Here is an 18151-nt window from a genome sequence, read left to right on the forward strand (position 1 = left end):
ACAAAAACCGACGATTCACATAAGTCATAATACATCATACGGGGCTAGTCATGCCCGAAAACTGGCGAGCGAAGTGCAAATACTCAATACGACCGATCGGGTCGTTATAGGGCAAAACTGAAGAATGTGAAGCAGGTCCTGAAAAAACATAACAGAAAGGAGTTCAATGGGGTTGAAGTTAGAATCAGCACTATCAGAGAAAAATAGGAAGATATACAGGTACAAATGAGAAATACCAATCATATTCATGGGTAATTCGAGTAGGAAAGGGGACTGAAGCTGCAACTAGAAAAGTGGATACTTATAGAAGAGGGAATAGCAAAACAGAAGTCAAGGATTAATTGGTTAAATGTTGGTGATTCAAAAACTATATTTTTCTATGCAAGTATGAAGCACAGGCAGACTCAAAATCAAATTAGAAATCTAATCGATATAGCAGGGGACATGCTATCTTCGGAAAGTGCTATAGAAAATGAGATCACATGCTTTTATCAGAACCTTTTGGGAACTGCTGCTTCTAATCACCCTGGTAGTGATCCTAGAGTGCTGAGATACGGACATAAACTTAACAGAAATCAACAACTAGGACTAATTGCTCCAGTTAGCAGAGATGAAGTCCATAATGCTTTGAAGGACATTGATAATGCCAAAGCGCCTGGAGCAGATGATTTCAATGCACTCTTTTTTAAGAGGGCATGACCAATAGTAGGAGATAATATTACAAATGTAGACTTGAATTTTTTATATTCAGCAACTATGTGTATGGCAATCAAATGTACTTCAGTTACCTTGATCCATGATAAGTAGGAATTTTGACTACTTATTTGCACTCATTTACTTTCGTTTTAGCTCAAAATTGCTTAAAGGTATTTCCGAAAACTAATGAAATGTGCTTGCTTGCAGGAGTGTTAAAATATGATATAAAGAGATAAAAATCAACTCAAGAAGGAGTAATTTTGGATAAGGACAAAGACAAGGCAAAAAAAGCACTGTGCGGACTGCACAATATTGAGTACGGCCGCAGATCATGAAGAAGACCTCATACAAGAAATGATATGCATAGTACGGACCGTACAATTCTGGTGCGGCCGCAGAAGTCAAAGATGCGGACCGCACCATTTTTGTGTGGCCTCACTCATTTTTATGCGGTCCGCATAAGTCTCACACAGCTAAAGCCCAAGATCAAGGAGTCTAGACCACACTATAATAATATGGTCGTATAAGCAAGAGTGCGACCACATTTATAAATGTGTGGTCCACAGAAGTTGAAGCAGTGCGGCCGGAATCCAGAATTGTGCGGCCGTAGAACTAGAACATGTCAAGCCAAGTCTCATTGTGCAGACTGCACACATAATTGTGCGGATCGCACACATAATTGTGCGGCCGCACAACCTCCGCCGGGGAAGTTTTGTCAAATATTTTTAACTTAGTATAAATAGAACTTTTTATCATATCCGACCTCAAATCGCCTTTTAAATCTCCAAAATTTAGCCTAAAAAGTTTCACAAATTTTTTCCAAAATTTCCAACTAAAATACTAATTAAATGATAAAAACAACAATAGATTCGTGTAATATAGTCAAAACCGAGTTAGAATTTCTTACCCCCAATGATTTTCTTGAAAAAATCTCGAACAATTGCTATAAACCGAGCTCTCTAGATCCAAAATCATCATACATAGCTATTGGAACTGTCAAAATTCCATCCCGGAGTCGTCTACATAAAAGTAAAACTACTGTCAACTCTTTCAACTTAAAGCTCCAACTTAGGGATTAAGTGTCCCATTTCACTCCGGAACTCACCCAAAACCGAAACCAACCACTCCCGGGAAATCACAAAAATATAATACAACATAAAATATGCAATAAAATAGGGATCGGGGCTAAAATACCCAAAATGACCGGCCGGATCGTTACATCTATAAGTTAAAAATGTATTTGCATGTTTTTTCTAGTATTGAAATCTTGAAAGTTCTTACTTTCCCTTAAGCATGCAAATCATACTAAAAGTTATAAATCATCTAAGGTAATCCTTAGTGAGTATTGCATATCTAGCAATTTGAAGGTGCAGGGAGGTTCAAAAGCTTCACATTAGTGAAACCGTATGACAATTCATGGGTACATTGGTAGATCTGTGTTTCTTTACGGCCTTTGATCATGCTCCTTACCTTTTGGATTGCAGTATATTTCATATGCGATGCATTATTTGGCGTAAATTTCCATTGTTCGATGTTTCCACCTTCTTTTCTAACCTTTGCATATTTCACATAAAGATAAGTTGAATGAGAGTGAGAAAACATCAGAAGAGTTGTGTGCGCGGTAATGGTGGGGTTCAAAAAGACAAACCTTGGACCTGAACAACATAATCTTTATCTTGAGGCAATGATTTTCCTCATTGCAAGCTTTGCATAGAATTATGACCTGTTTCAGAATCATATCATACAACACTCCTCATTTCCAACTTCATTTTGATGCTATGATTTTCCTCATGCCAATTTTTGCATAGAACTATAACTTCTTTCGAAAGCATATCATACAATGATCCGAGAACATAAATTGTATCTTCTCACTTTATTTTTGTTAGCTGTACTCAGATCTCACTTCTTTATTTCCTCAATAACGCGTTCCTACTTTGTAAAAGCACAAAGTCTACTTAAATTCTTTTAAATATTAAAATAAAAATTTCTCAAATAATCAAACACATCAGAATTACTTGTCAACAGTCCGGTCAACAGTTTGACGAAATTTTTGACCAAGTAGCGACTAACGTTGGTCGCTAATGTATTTAAAATTATTATTTTATTATTTTCACCGGTTTAGCGACCAACTTTGGTCGGTTTTCTTGGCTAACCAACTTTGGTCGCTAAATTTTGTCGCTCTTTACAGGAATTCTAGTAGTGCACCTCAGCATGAAGCATCAAATGACCTGTTCCTGATAGTCTCTAATATCGTTGAGTGATAATGTTAAAGTTATGTAACAGCAGCCTCTCAAAATTCATTCCATCTTTTGTTGTTCATCTTATTGGTCTCCATACAAACATTTCCCTTTGTTCATCTTGTAGGATTACACCGGGTATGTTGTTGTATTTATCTTTGTGGCAACCAATGCTAAATCTAACAATAACGATCTCTGGTGAACTACCTTATATGCTGTTGATGGACTTGCTTTTGTATATTCAAGCTTAAAATGTAGGATGCTAATATATATTCTTTAACATAAACTACTCTATTTTATCATGGTATTCATAGAATAGTTGAGTTACACGCAATTGTTTTAGAAAAGAAAAGCAACTCTACTTGTTCTTGTTGGATGACTTTTTTTTCTAGTATCACCCGTGCCGTTGAACGGTACTCGGCAGTTTTTTTTGACTTGTGAAGATAAGCATGTTCACGGTGTTAATTGAGCATTATACAGTTACTAGGTTAGTGTTTTGATCTAAGTTGCTCCGACACGACACTAGTATGAGTGTGGGTATAGGATCTGTACTGGATCTGGTCAGAAAATTTTGGTTACTTTAACCACGACACGGAAAAATTCGAAACGAGTTACAATTTGATTCCCGATATCAGAACCGAAACTAGGGTAAATTCGAAGAAAATAGCATACTTTATGTAGAAAATCAATTCTTTACTTATGTACAACTTGAGAATAAAAACAAATTAACACTTTACCAGCTATACGTAAGTATTCCACAAATTTTCTCTTAATTTAGTGATAGTTTTATATTTTTATTTATTTTAATTAGCTGGATCCTCGCACCCGTATCCGTACTAGGATCCTTATCCCCGAATCTTAGAATTTACATCTCAAAGGATCCGACCTCTGGATAGGCACCCCTGTCAGATACCCACACCCAAGACCGAGCAACTTAGGTTTTGATTTCCATCAGAATCCTTGGATGTAAAGGATATATTTTTTAGATTTTAGCTCTATACACGAACATTACATTGTAGTGAAACCTTTACATCGGCAACAATGTAATTCAACCTGTTATAGCGGGTTATTTACCATTTACTCTAGGTTACTCTTGTGTCGTTCTTTTGTTTTGGCGGTTTCTTATTGCCTAATTTGTGCATATAAGTTAAACTTCTATCTTGAAGTCTAATTCTTCACAACTGTATGAATGTCAGAGTAAAAGGTCATTAGCATTACTTTGAAATTGAAAAAGGATGTTTAAATAAATATATAAAAATGATAAAACAGGGAAAAGAATTGAAATTAAACTTGAACAAGAACATGAAGAGGCTAGGCCATAGAGGTCTGAGCTCATTCTTAAGACTTCTGCCCGAGAAATGCTTATCGGAGACTCAAACTTCTTATTATTTATGGTTTACAATAACTTATTAGTAAAATAGATGAATAACAATCTGTGAAACAATCTTAACCAAAATAAAACATTTTTTTTAAACATTGAGGGACAAATCAGAACGAATCGCGACAACAAAACATATTAATATTGATAGAGCGTAGGAGGCAGGCGAGGTGTAATTAGCACTTCAACATCTGTCTTCTTAGGTAAAGTTAGACCCACACCTTGTTTCATATCCAAAGGCTCGTTTGTCGTAGTTGCAAAATTGAAACCTTGGATCATATGAGCAATTGAAAGGTGTTCCACTTGCAATGAGTAATTCATTGCGGGACAAGCTCGTCTCCCCGTACCAAACGGTATCAACTCATAGTGCTGCCCTCGATAGTCAATTGCAGCATGAGTTGTCAAGAATCTCTCTGGATCGAATTTATCAGGATCTGCCCATATTTGAGGATCTCGTTGCAGTTTCATAATATTTGTAAGTAGTGCAGTCCCCTTAGGAATATGGTATCCATTGACAACACAATCTTTTACAGATAGGTGTTGTACTGACAAAGGTGCAGGTGGATGTAATCGTAATACTTCTTTAACAATTGCTTGAAGATACACCAAATTCTTGATATCACTCTCTTCTACCCATCTATCTCTACCAACAATGGTGTCCATCTCTTCTTGTGCTTTCTTCATGACATTCTTATTGTTTATCATTAACGCCATTACCCACTTTATATGAAGTGCAAGTGTGTCTGTTGCATCCAAGACCAAAGTCTATACATATGGACAAAGAACAGTTAAAAAGATGACTTACAAAGAAGAAACTAAAGAGATGAAGATGCATGATTGTTCATATCCTAGTATGCATGAGTTGGTTAAGAAAAAAATGAAAATACTCCAGTCAAATTGAAGATATGTTATAAAGGTACAAAAGCCTCTTTTTTTCTTTAATTGAAATCCATTGCTACAATAGGTTAAAATATACCAAAAATATAAAAATTCATTACCTACGGTGATAGAGTTTATCAACTGAATCCATAAATTAAAGTTTGACTTCGAAATACTGAAAGTGTAGAAGAATCTATACACCACTAAGCCACTTAAAAAATCAGTCTATAAAAATTAAAGTGATATTATATATATATATATATACGAATATAGTAACCTAAAATATAAGATAAATTGCCTCCTACAACATGTTAAAATGCAAGCAGAGATTAATTTACTTATGAATACGGTTGCTTTGATGGTGGTGTCATGAGAGTAACCATCGCCAAGATGTTCGTTGCTCCTCTTAGAAAGCACCACATCAATAAAATCTTGTTCATTTTCACCTCCAACATCCTTTGTTTCTCTCTTCTTAATGTGCTCATCTAACCAACCTTGGATAATATTATCAATGTCTTTGAAAGTTTGTTTCATAGCCTTAATATTCCCTGTAAGATCCAACCACTTGAAAAATGGAATGTGAAAAACATCATAGAGCTCAATCTCCATAGCTTGAACCATGAACTTCTGAAAAGCTGCTTTCAGTATTTCTCCATGTCCATTATTATAGGTCTTCCCAACAACCATTTTCAAAATGATGTCGAAAGTCAATTTATCTATCCAATCACTAAGGTTTATCTTCACCATTGGTGAATCACCATCATATAGTTCTTTAATATTTTTCTGAACTATAGAAAATCTAACATGTTTGAATTTTTCGAGCCGACTAACGGAGAGAAGTTCTTGATTGACTAGCTTTCGATTTTTTTTCCAGTAAGGGCCATATTTGGCAACAGCAAGCATGGCATTGTTATAGCAAAGGTATTCTCCGTAAAGTAAAGCTGGCCGATCGGCGAAATGGATATCATTGGTAGAGAAGCATTCTTTCATAGCTTCATAACTACTCACCGCCAAGAAACGACGAAACCCTAACCGGAATGTGAAGACGGGACCATATTTATCAGCTAAGTCTCCGAGTTTTTTGAGAAAAATGGCGGTCATCATCGCCATTGTTCTTGAAATAAAAGAGATGGCCGATTACTGGCCATCCACCTGGGATTTTTGGAGGCAGTGGGTTTAAGATTTTTGATTGTTTTTTGGTCCATAGGAAGTAGAGTAGAAATGCAAAGGTTACAAGTCCTACAATGGCTTCTATGGGAGAAAGAAGATGATACATTATTTGAAAATTTCAAGAGTAGTAAAGGTATATGAAATTTATGATTTTTTAATATGTAGGCAACATGTTCCTTTATAGTGATATTTTACAAATATTATATATATTGCCTTTTGCTTTTGTTGCAAGTGGTATCGCCTATTTCTTTGCCAATGTTGACCACCTGGACATCTCTTCAAAATTCTTGGATAGCAGCCCAACTGTAATTGTGCAATTTTGACTGTATAGTATACCTGGCAAATCTGTCACGCCACCTTCACTAGCCAATATTGAGGTGTTGGTTGTTTACTTCTGATAGAAATTAAATTATTGGTGTGCTAATTAATGTCTTTTTCCAACTTTCTTGTGCTGAATGGTAGTATATGCAAAATCCATTATTAATCTTCTATGACAAACTTAATTTGATCTAGACAAAGTAAACAAAAACCAAAGTAGAAAGAAACTAAGTAGTGAAAACCAAAGTGCACATTCTTTTACAGTATAATAAGGGGATCTAACATAAGCCGCACTTCTAGTTCTTCCACTTTATAGGCTTAAACCAATGAATCATAAGAAAAACTAGAAGCATTTGACACACGTACATGTCTGACAATTCAAATATGAAGCCATTTTTGAAGTAGTGAGGTGAGCAAAACCTTAAGTGTTTTAAATCAATACCAAAAATAAAAATAGAGAAGAATAATGCACGACGACAAAAATAACTTAACGTCAAGCAAGAAATAAAAGATATATATGACGATTTAGGAACAGTTCATTCAATTCTAAGGATGAGATTGTCAAAGCCTTGTTTATGGCCTTCTCATCATCTTTCCTGTTGACAAGTTCGCAACACCAAATGATGCTAGTTCTAGTCTTTCAACCAACGGCTAAATATGGTTGTCCTTGAGAGTGCATTTTGATGCGTAGCATCTGCATTCTTGCCACATAAGAACATGGTTCCGTTAGGTCCGGATGGTGATTTTGGACTCCGGCATATGCCCGGATTTGCATTTGGATATTTCTAGAAGGTATCAGCGCTAATTGGCGAAAGTTGAAAGTTGAGTTCATTCCGAGTTGATTTGATATGTTTCAGTGTGAGTTTTGGAAGTTGAAGTTCAAAGTTCATTTATATTTGATTTGAGGCGTGATTCGTTGTTTAGATATTGTTATGCGTTATTTAAGGCCTCAATTAGGTCCGTGTTATGTTATGGGACTTGTTGGTATATTTCAACTTACAACTATCTACTACCTTTTGCTGGGGACGTTGCCTTTCATGCTTGCGGGTTCTGATAGACAACTAGATAGACCTTCATTGTAGACAAAGTCAAACATTAGCTTGGTTCGTAAGCTCCATTTTCTCGGAGTTACCAGGTCTATACCTTGGAGTTCATTTTATATATACAAGTTTGATGGGTAGGTCGAGGCCCTGTCCTGACCATGACACAGTTCAATTATCCCTAGAGGTTTGTAGACGAGTCCTATACATTTTTTATATCGGTATTGTGACTTTACTAGCAACATAAGAACATGGTAATAAAGGCAAAGAAAAGTGAGTCTTCGGATATCTCAGGGTAGTACAAATATTTAGGAATTATTGTCATATGCTTAGCAAAGTAAAATAGTTATTGCCGTGGGTAAATAGTTACAACACCAACAATCCATTAAAAGCCCACAAGTAGGGTGTCACGACCCCAACCACCCCGATCGTGATGGTACCTATCACAGTACTAGGCCAGCTGATTCAACACTAAAAACATAAGGTCTTTTGTAAATTCATTTTCTAATCAAATATGATCACAAATCTTTCCTTTTAATATGTCAAAATAAGGGGAAAACAAATGCGCAAATACATCAAACACTACCTGATCCTAGTATCACTAGTCATGAGCCACTAAAATACAGTCCAATATTGTCTACTCAATACAAGATAAGACTAAAATATGTAATACTAAGGATAGGAAGGAGCAAGGCAGACCTGTGAACGCCGTGCAACTACCTTGCTATCTCTGGAAAAATACTCAGAAGCTGCTAAATGCTCTCACTCCGGTGCTATGGCACCTAGATCTGCACACAAGGTGTATGGAGTAACGTGAGTATGCCAACTCAGTAAGTAACAAAAGTAAATAAAGGCTGAGTTCAGTGACGAGAATTTAAATCTTATACATAATCTAACACCGAATCTCAATAGAAATAACAAAGTCAAATCCGTAGTTTAATTTTCGAACATCTCGTAAAAACTCCAGTTTCAATGAAGGTTATTTAAAATATTTGTTCAACTTTTTTCAATAGAGGCTCAGTATAAGAAGAGTGAAAATAGTTTTTTCATAGACAAGCCCCTCGGGCAAAGCATCACTCATGTATATATAGCCCCTCGGTCAAGTCTCTCAATCACTCGTGACTCAGTTCTCATCAATCAACACTCCCGCTCAATAGATATCTCATAATAATAACCGTTGTGGCGTGCAGCCCGATCCGTAAATATATATAGTCGAATGCGCTCACTGGAGGTGTGCAGGCTCCGGATAGGCTCTTACAGCCCAAGCACTATATCGCTGCGGCGTGCAGCCCGATATATATTTTATATAGAGTTTACCAAAATTTCAACTCTTCAATTTCCACGGGATGGACCAAGTCACAATCCTTACCAGTGCACGCCTACACGCGCGTCACCTAGCATGTGAGTCACCTCATTATCAAAACAGTACGGAATTCCGAGGTTTCATACCCTCAGGTCTAGATTTACAATCGTTACTTACTTCAAATCGGACGAAAATCTACTCCGCAATGACCTTGCTTCTCGACTGGGCCTCAAATCATCCCGAATCTATCCAAAATCGGAATCATAATATCAATACATGCCAAAGGAACAAAGCCCATGCGAAAACTATCAAATTAACTCAAAAAACCTGAAATTCGTCGGGCCTATGTCTCGGAATTTGATAAAAATCACATCACTAGGATCCTTATCCTCCCACGAGTCTATACATACCAAGATCATCAAAATCGGACCTCAAATGGCTCCTCAAATCCCCAATTTGAACTCTCCAATTTCAATCCCTAATCTCCCAATTTCTTCTCTAATTTTCCCACTAATTTCATGATTAAAAAATGAAATAATCACCATAAACAAAAGATCAAAGTCCAAGTAACTTACCTCACTAAAAGCACTTAAATTCTCCATTGAAATTGAGGTCCCCAAGCTCCAACTCGACCAAAAATGGTGAATAAATGACTGAAATTCGCGAAGTGATGCTTATATAGTTTCTTCCCAGGGATTTCCGCACCTGTGGTCTCCAAGTTGCTTCTGCGATGCCGCACCTGCGGAAAAACCATCACAGGTGAGGTTTTCACTTAACCCTGAGAATTCCACATCTGCGGTCCATACCCGCATCTGCGGTCCCGCAGGTGTGGTCATTAGTGAGCACCTACGACATTACCTGAGTTCCAAACCTTCCGCATCTGCTGCCTTGCTATCGCACCTGCGGTCCCCAATCCGCAGGTGCGGATATGCCAGAAGCAGCAACTTCAGCTACTCCAATTCAAGTCTGATCTTTCCAACAACCTTCCGGATTCATCCCGAGGCCTTCGGTCTTTTATTATACTGCGATATTTTGTTCTGCCTTATTTTTTATTTATATACCAGTAGGGCCCTGACTTGACCTCATCACTACTCGATCGAGGTTATGCTTGGCACTTACTGGATACCGATGTTGTATACTTATGCTACTCTTCTGCACATGTTTTTATGTGCAGATCCAGGTACCTCCTACTAGTGTCGCTTTTAGTTGCCCAGTTACTACTGTCCCGTAGACTTCAAGGTATATTTGTATGCGTCCGCAGACCTTGGAGTCCCCCTATATCGCATTATATTGATTCTTTCCTTACTTTTTTAGACACTGATCTATAGAACAATTAGGAGTTCTTAGAAGCTTGTGACTTACGGTGTTCCGGGTCTTTGGAAAATTTTCATGTATAGTTCGAGAGTTGGTTATTGTATATGCCTAGCGGCATCTCTATCAGTTATTTAAATATCTATTGTTGTTGGTTTTTAAAGTTATGCTTTCAAATTTTGGTTTTTCTGCAAATATTAGGCTTATCTAGTCGTAAAGACTAGGTGTCGTCACGACATCTCACGGAGGGAGGTTTGGGTCGTGAAATAGGTCCAGATTATCAAGTTTCTTGTACACAAGCATGAAGTCTTTGGAACGTTGTAAATATCTCATCACTTTGTTTGCATCCACCCAATATGCCCACCGAGGATTAGAAGAAAATCTTCCCCACATATTAACAACAAATGATATATCAGGCCTTGTACAAACCTGTATGTACATCAAATAGCCAAAAACACTTGCATATGGCACATCTCTCATAGTTTTCATTTCAACATTAATGATTGCTAAGTTTGTCTCCTTTTACCACAGGTGCAACACCAGATTTGCAATTTTGCATATTAATTTTTTTAAGAAAACTCTCATTATAGGCACGTTGTGATAAACCCAAAACACCACGAGGCCTATCCTTTTAATTTTTATCCTACGAACAAAAGAGGCGTCACCAAGATCTTTCGTATCAAATTACCTATATAAAAATTGTTTGATCTCATTATCAAGCCCAAATCATTTGTGGCCAGCAGAATGTCATCAATATAGAGAACCATAATAATAAAACTGCCATTAGCTATTTTGAGATAAGCACATTCATCAAGATTATTTTCCACAATTCCAAATTTCGTAATAATTTCGTGGAATTTCAAGTACCACAGCCCGGAGGCTTGTTTAAGCCCATATATAAATTTGTTAAGCTTGCATATTAGATTTTCTTCACCAACTTCTTTAAACCCTTAAGGTTGAACCATGTAAACTTCTTCAAGAAGACTCCCATTCAGGAAAGCGGTTTTAACATCTATCTAGTGCAACTCTAAATCAAAATGAGACACAAGAGCCATCACAACTCTAAATTCATCCTTAGATGAAACAAGAGAAAATGTATTTTTATAATCAATACCTTCTTTCTGAGTGTAACCCTTAGAAACCAACCTTGCTTTATAACGGTCTATATATCCCTTAGAGTCTCTTTTAGTTTTAAACACCCATTTGCAACCATTAGGTCTAAAACCTACATGCAATTCAACTAACTCCCACACTCTATTGTGTTCCATGGAGCGCATTTAATTTTTCATTGCATCACGCTATGTATCAACATATGGCGTTAAAATAGCTTCAGCATATAATAAAGGATCAATCAACTCTCCAGTATCACTAAGATTTTCAGTCACATATACGATAAATCATCAGAGATGGTAGATCTTCTTTCTCTTTGTGACCTACGGAGTGGTTCATTGAGTTCATTTTGCTTAGGGACCATGGGATCTGCGTCATTGTTCCCTTGATTCTCCCCTATATGAATAGGTTGGTTACCATCTTTTCATGTACAACAGGTACAGGGACAATGACTTCCTTGTCTTTCAACACAATTTCCATCCCACATGAACAATCACAATCACAAACATGATGCTCAAGAAATTTTACATCAATAGACTCAACGATTCTAGTGTCACGCCCATGACAGAAAACCTAAACCCTTTAGAGTGATCAAGATAGCCTATAAAGAAACAACTGGTAGTTTTAGGATTAATGTTTTTTCTTTGGGTGAATAAATATGAACTTCAGCTGGACATCCCAAAATGTAAAAATGATTCAATCTAGGTTTTCTGGTTGTCCATAGTTCAAAGGGAGTTTTTCAAGATAGATTTTGCAGGAACTCTATTCGGGATATAGCTAGCTGTTTTTCAAGGGGAGACTTGTCACGACCCCAAATACCCCGGTCGGGATGGCGCTACACAATACTAGGCAAGCCAACCCAACAAGTAACCACAATGATTTCTTTTTATAAAACCATTTTTCTAAAACTGATTAAGTCTCGAATTTTCATAAGAAATATATAAATCACTGAAATGTGCGGAAAATAGTACAAAATATACCAACATAGCCCAACAATCCGGTGTCACAAGTCAAGAGCCTCTAAATACAACCCAATATTCTTTCAAACAAATAGAGTGGGACAAAATAGTAAAAATGCACCTAAGGGTCTCAACAGGTCGGCACAAGGACCCAAAATTGACCAAACCCAACCCCCGGACCCACATCTCGAAATCCGATAAAATTTACATCAATACAGTCCTTATCCTCCCACGAGTTCATACATACCAAGAATACCAAAATCCGACCACAAATGGCCCCTCAAATCCCTATATTAAGGTCTCAAGTTCCCAAGCCTAACTCCCCAATTTTAGGCTTCAAATCTTCCATATTTCATGTTTAATTAGGTATAAATCACAATAGGATCGAGTATTAAGTCCAAAATTCTTACCTCCAAGAAGTTCTCTTTGACTCCCTCTTCAATATCCCTCAAGAAGCTCCATAACCGAGTCAAAAATGGTGAACTTAGGCCAAAAATCGCAAAAATGGCCTTTTTAAACATTCTGCCCAGCTATTAAATTTACTTAATCGCGATCGTGGGAATACCATCGCGATCGCGAAGCACAAACTTTGCTGGCCCATAATTTACCCAATGCAATCGCTAATATACCCACATGATCGCGATACACAACAGCTAACACCAACGCGATTGCAGCTCCAGCTACGCGAACGCGAATAACAACCTGGATGGGCCCCCACAAATCCTCTACGTGATCGCGAGTCTCTTTACGTGATCGCGATGAAAGAATACCTGTAATAGATCTGAAGCAAAATCTGCAACTTCTCAACTATGCATTTTGATCCGTTTAACCACCCGAAACTCATCTGACGCCTTCGGGACCTCAACCAAACATGCCAACATATACCATAAACTCATTCAAACTTGTTCCAACCTTCAGAACGCTCAAAACAACATCAAAACACAAAAATCACATGGGATTCAAGCCTAAGAATTCCAAAAACTTCCAAATTCCACTTTAGATAAAAAAAGTTTATCAAACCTCGTCTGAATAACCTGAAATTTTGCACACACATCACAAATGACACAACAGACCTACTTCAACTTTCGAAATTCCATTCCGACCCCTATATCAAAATCTCACCTATCAACCGAAAAACGCCAAATTTCCAATTTCGCCAATTCAAGCCTAAATCTACACTGGACCTCCGAAACACATTCCGATCATGCTCATAAATCCCAAATCACCTCCTGAAGCTATCTGAACCATCAGAATTCACATCCGAGTCCTTTTTCACATAAGTCAACATTCGGTTGACTTTTCGAACTTAAGCCTACTCAAAAGCGACTAAGTGTCTCAAACCTCGCCAAAACCTCTTCGAACCTGAACCAACCAACCCAATAACACATAATATAGATGAACAAGGCAATAAGAAGCAGAAACGGGGGAAATGGGGCGGTAACTCATGAAACGACCGGTCGGGTCGTTACATCCTCCCCCTTTTAAACAAACGTTAGTCCTCGAACGAGTCAAGAAACATACTTGAGACCTTAAATAGGTGAGGATATCTGCTCTGTATCTCTCGCTCGGTCTCCTAGGTAGCCTCCTCCACGGGCCGACCTCTCCACTACACTTTCACTGAAGTTATATCCTTTGACCATAACTTTCGAACCTGATGTTCCAAGATAGCCACTGGCTCCACATCGTAAGTCAAATCATCATCCAGCTAAACCATTCTAAAATCCAAAATATGAGACAGATCATCAATATACTTCCGGAGCATAGAAATATGAAATACCGGATGCACATTCGATAAGTTGGGTGGTAAAGCAAGCTCAAAAGTCACCTCCCCAATCCTACGAAGTAACTCAAATGGCCCAACGAACCAAGGATTCAATTTAACCTTCTTCCCAAATCTCATAACACCCTTCATAGGTGAAACCTTCAATAGAACCTTCCCACCGACCATGTAAGACACATACCGAACCTTCTTGTCAGCATAACTCTTTTGTCTCGACCATGCTGTATGAAGCCTCTACTGAATCTCCTTCGCCTTGTCTAAAGCATCCTGAACCAAGTCTGTACCTAATAGCCTAGCCTCACCGTGCTCAAACCAACCGATCGGAGATCTACACCATCTCCCATACAAAGCCTCATATGGAGCCATCTGAATACTCGACTGATAGCTGTTGTTACAAGCAAACTCTGCGAGCGGTAGAAACTGATCCCATGACCCTCAAAAATCAATGACACACGCACACAACATGTCCTCCAATATCTGAATAGTGCGCTCGAACTGCCCGTCCGTCTAAGGTTGAAAAGCTATGCTCAACTCAACCTGAATATCGAACTCTCGCTGCACCGACCTCCAAAACTGTGAAGTAAACTGAGTACCTCTATCTGAAATGATGGAGACTGGGACACCATGCAACCGAACAATCTCCCGGATATAGATCTCTGCCAACCTCTCTGAAGAATAGCTAGTACACACAGGAATGAAGTGCGTAGACTTGGTCAGCCGATCCACAATCACCCAAATAGCATCGAACTTCTTCAAAGTCCGTGGGAGCCCAACTACAAAGTCCATGGTGATCCGCTCCCACTTCCACTTTGGAATATCCATCTACTGAAGCAAGTCACCCGGTCTCTGATGCTCATATTTCATTTGCTGACAATTGAGACACCGAGCTACAAAACCCACAAAGTCTTTCTTCATTCTCCTCCACCAATAATGTTGTCTCAGATCCTAATACATCTTCGCGGCACCCGAATGAATTGAATGCCGCGAACTATGGTCCTCATCAAGAATCAACTCCTGAAGCCCATCCACATTGGGCACACATATTCGGCTATGGATCATCAATACTCCATCATCACCAATAGTCACATCTCTTGCATCATCGTGCTGAACTCTATCCTTTAGTACAAGCAAATGATGATCATCATACTGGTGCTCTCTGATGCGATCAAATAAGGAAGACCGAGAAATCACACAAACTAATACCCAACTGGGATCCGAAATATCCAACCTCATGAACTGATTGGCCAAGGCCTGAACATCAACTGCAAAAGGTCTCTCCCCTATTGGAATATATGCCAAACCCCCCGTACTCACTGCCTTCCTACTCAAGGAATCGGTCACCACAATGGCCTTTCCCGGATGGTACAAGATAGTAATATCAACTGACGAGAAGCATATGCAATAACTCTACCCTCCTACATCAACACACACCCAATACAAACTCTCAAATCATCATAATACACAGTATATGAACCTGAAGCTGATGGCAAAACTAACACTGGCGCTGTGGTCAAGGCAGTCTTGAGCTTCTGAAAGCTCTCCTCACACTCATCCGACCACTTGAATGGAGCACCCTTTTGAGTCAACTTGGTCAATGGTAATGCTATAGATGAAAATCCTTGAACAAACCGATGATAATAACCCGCCAACCCAAGAAAACTGCGAATCTCTATGGCTGGGGATGGTCCGGGACAACTCTGAACTGCCTCTATCTTTTTCGGATCCACATTAATACCCTCGCTATACACCACGTGCCGCAAGAAAGCCACTGAAATGAGCCAAAACTCACACTTGGAGAATTTTGCATAAAATTTCTCCTCCCTCAATCTATGCAACAGAACTCTCAAATACTCTGAATGCTCCTCCTGACTAAGCGAATATACCAGAATATCATCAATGAAAACTATGAAAAACGAGTCGAGATAAGGCCAAAACATGCTATTTATCAAATGCATGAACGCTGCTGGGGCATTGGTCAGCCCAAAAGACATCACAAGGAACTCATAATGACCATATCGGGTCCTGAAAGCTATCTTAAGAATATCCAAGTCACTGATATTTAACTGGTGATAACCTGAACGAAGATCAATCATGGAGAACACTCTCGCTCCTTGAAGCTGGTCAAACAAATCATCGATACGAGGTAAAGGATACTTGTGCTTGATTGTAACTTTGTTCAACTGCCTATAATCTATGCACATCCTCATCATGCTATCCTTCTTCTTCACAAATAGAACAATCGCACCCCAAGGCGACACACTAGGCCGAATAAACCCCTTATCAAGCAGTTCCTAAAGCTGCTCCTTCAACTCTTTCAACTTCACCGGTGCCATACGATATGGTGGATTAGAAATGGGCTGAGTGCCTGGCACCAGATCGATACCAAAGTCAATATCCTTATCCGGTGGCATGCCCGACAGGTCTGTAGGTAAAACATCAGAAAAATCCCTCACAACAGGAACAAAATCAATACTGGGAGCCTCTGCACCGACATCCCTCACAAAGGCTAAGTATGAAAGACAACCATTCCCATCCATCCGCTGGGCATTAAGAAATGAAATCACCCTATTGGGGACAAAATTAGTCGAACCTCGCCACTCAATCCGTAGCACACACGGCATAGTTAGCATGATAGTCCAATATAGCATGACACAGAGATAGCCAATCCATACCCAATATCACATCACAGTCTACCATACACAGCAACAATAGGTCCACACGGGTCTCCAGACCCCCAATAGTCACCACACAGAACCTTTATACACGGTCTACAACTATAGTATTGCCCACTGTAGTAGATAAATGAACAGATGAAACAAGAGACTCACGGGGTGTATCTAAATATGAGCAAAGTATGACGACACATATGAAAAAGTGGAACCAGGGTCAAATAATACAAAGGCATCTCTGTGGCAGACTGAGACAATACCTGTAATCACAACATCTGAAGCAACAACATCTAGTCTAGATGGGAGTGCATAGAAATGAGCCTGACCACCACCTGATCGACCTCCCCCTTTGGGCGACCCCTAGCTGACTGACCCTCACCCCTAGCTGCTTGAGCGGGTGGTGAAGTAACTGGAGCTGAAGTCGAGGGCTGACCCCTCTACTGGGACGGACCCTCAAGAAGACGAGGACACTGCCTCCTCATATGCCCAAACTTTCCACACTCGTAACAACTCCTCGGTGCTGAAGATGGGGACTGAAGGGAACCCCTAGCACCGATATGACTAGCAGATGCACCTGGCACAGAAGAGCCCTAAACCGATGGAGCACGAGACGAACTCTAGGCTGGAAGGGCACTAAGTGATGAGTGAACTTGATTAGAATGGAGAGCTGCTACCAGGTAAGGGGCACTGCACCAATAGGCCTACGCCTCTCATAAGCCTCCCACTAAGTATAGATATCTCTAAAAAAATTGAAAAGTAGTAATTGCTACACCATTGGTCTCTAGAATACCCGTTGTATGACGAATCCTCTAACAATTGTCCAAGAAACCCTAGGCATCCTCACCCTCAGTACCACTGAAAGTCGGAGGCTGAAGTCTACAAAATCTCTCCAATTGACGCTGCTCATCGTAAGGCATAACTGGTACCACATACTCTTGATATGGTGCAACCGGCTGGGCTGGAGGTGCCCCTAGTGTCTGAAGTCCTTGCATAACCTGCTCAGGTGTGCGAGCAACGGGAGTCTAAGTACCTCCCCCAGCCTGAGAAGTAGTTGCGACTTTAGTAACTAAGACCACCTGAGCCAAACCAGTGCACACTAATAGAATCTGATCTAGAGCCTCCTGAAGGCTAGGAATCATAATAGGCACAACCGGTGCCTGAGTTGGTGCTGCCGGAGCGTCCGTAACTGGGACCTGCCCTGAATTGGGGTAGTTGGTAAATCTGTAGGTGCTGCCCTAGCTGCTATGTAGGCTACACCCCTGCCCCTACCACGGCCTCGACCGTGTCCTCGACCTTTAGTG

General features: G+C 39.4%; 1 pseudogene; it reads right to left on the reverse strand.

Moving 5' to 3' along the window:
* Positions 1-4196: 4196 nt before the first annotated feature.
* On the reverse strand, positions 4197-6494 carry LOC107827343 (nicotine N-demethylase CYP82E4-like; annotated as a pseudogene).
* Positions 6495-18151: the final 11657 nt, after the last annotated feature.

Source organism: Nicotiana tabacum, chromosome 7 (genome assembly GCF_000715075.1).
Source record: "Nicotiana tabacum cultivar K326 chromosome 7, ASM71507v2, whole genome shotgun sequence".
NCBI lineage: Eukaryota > Viridiplantae > Streptophyta > Magnoliopsida > Solanales > Solanaceae > Nicotiana > Nicotiana tabacum.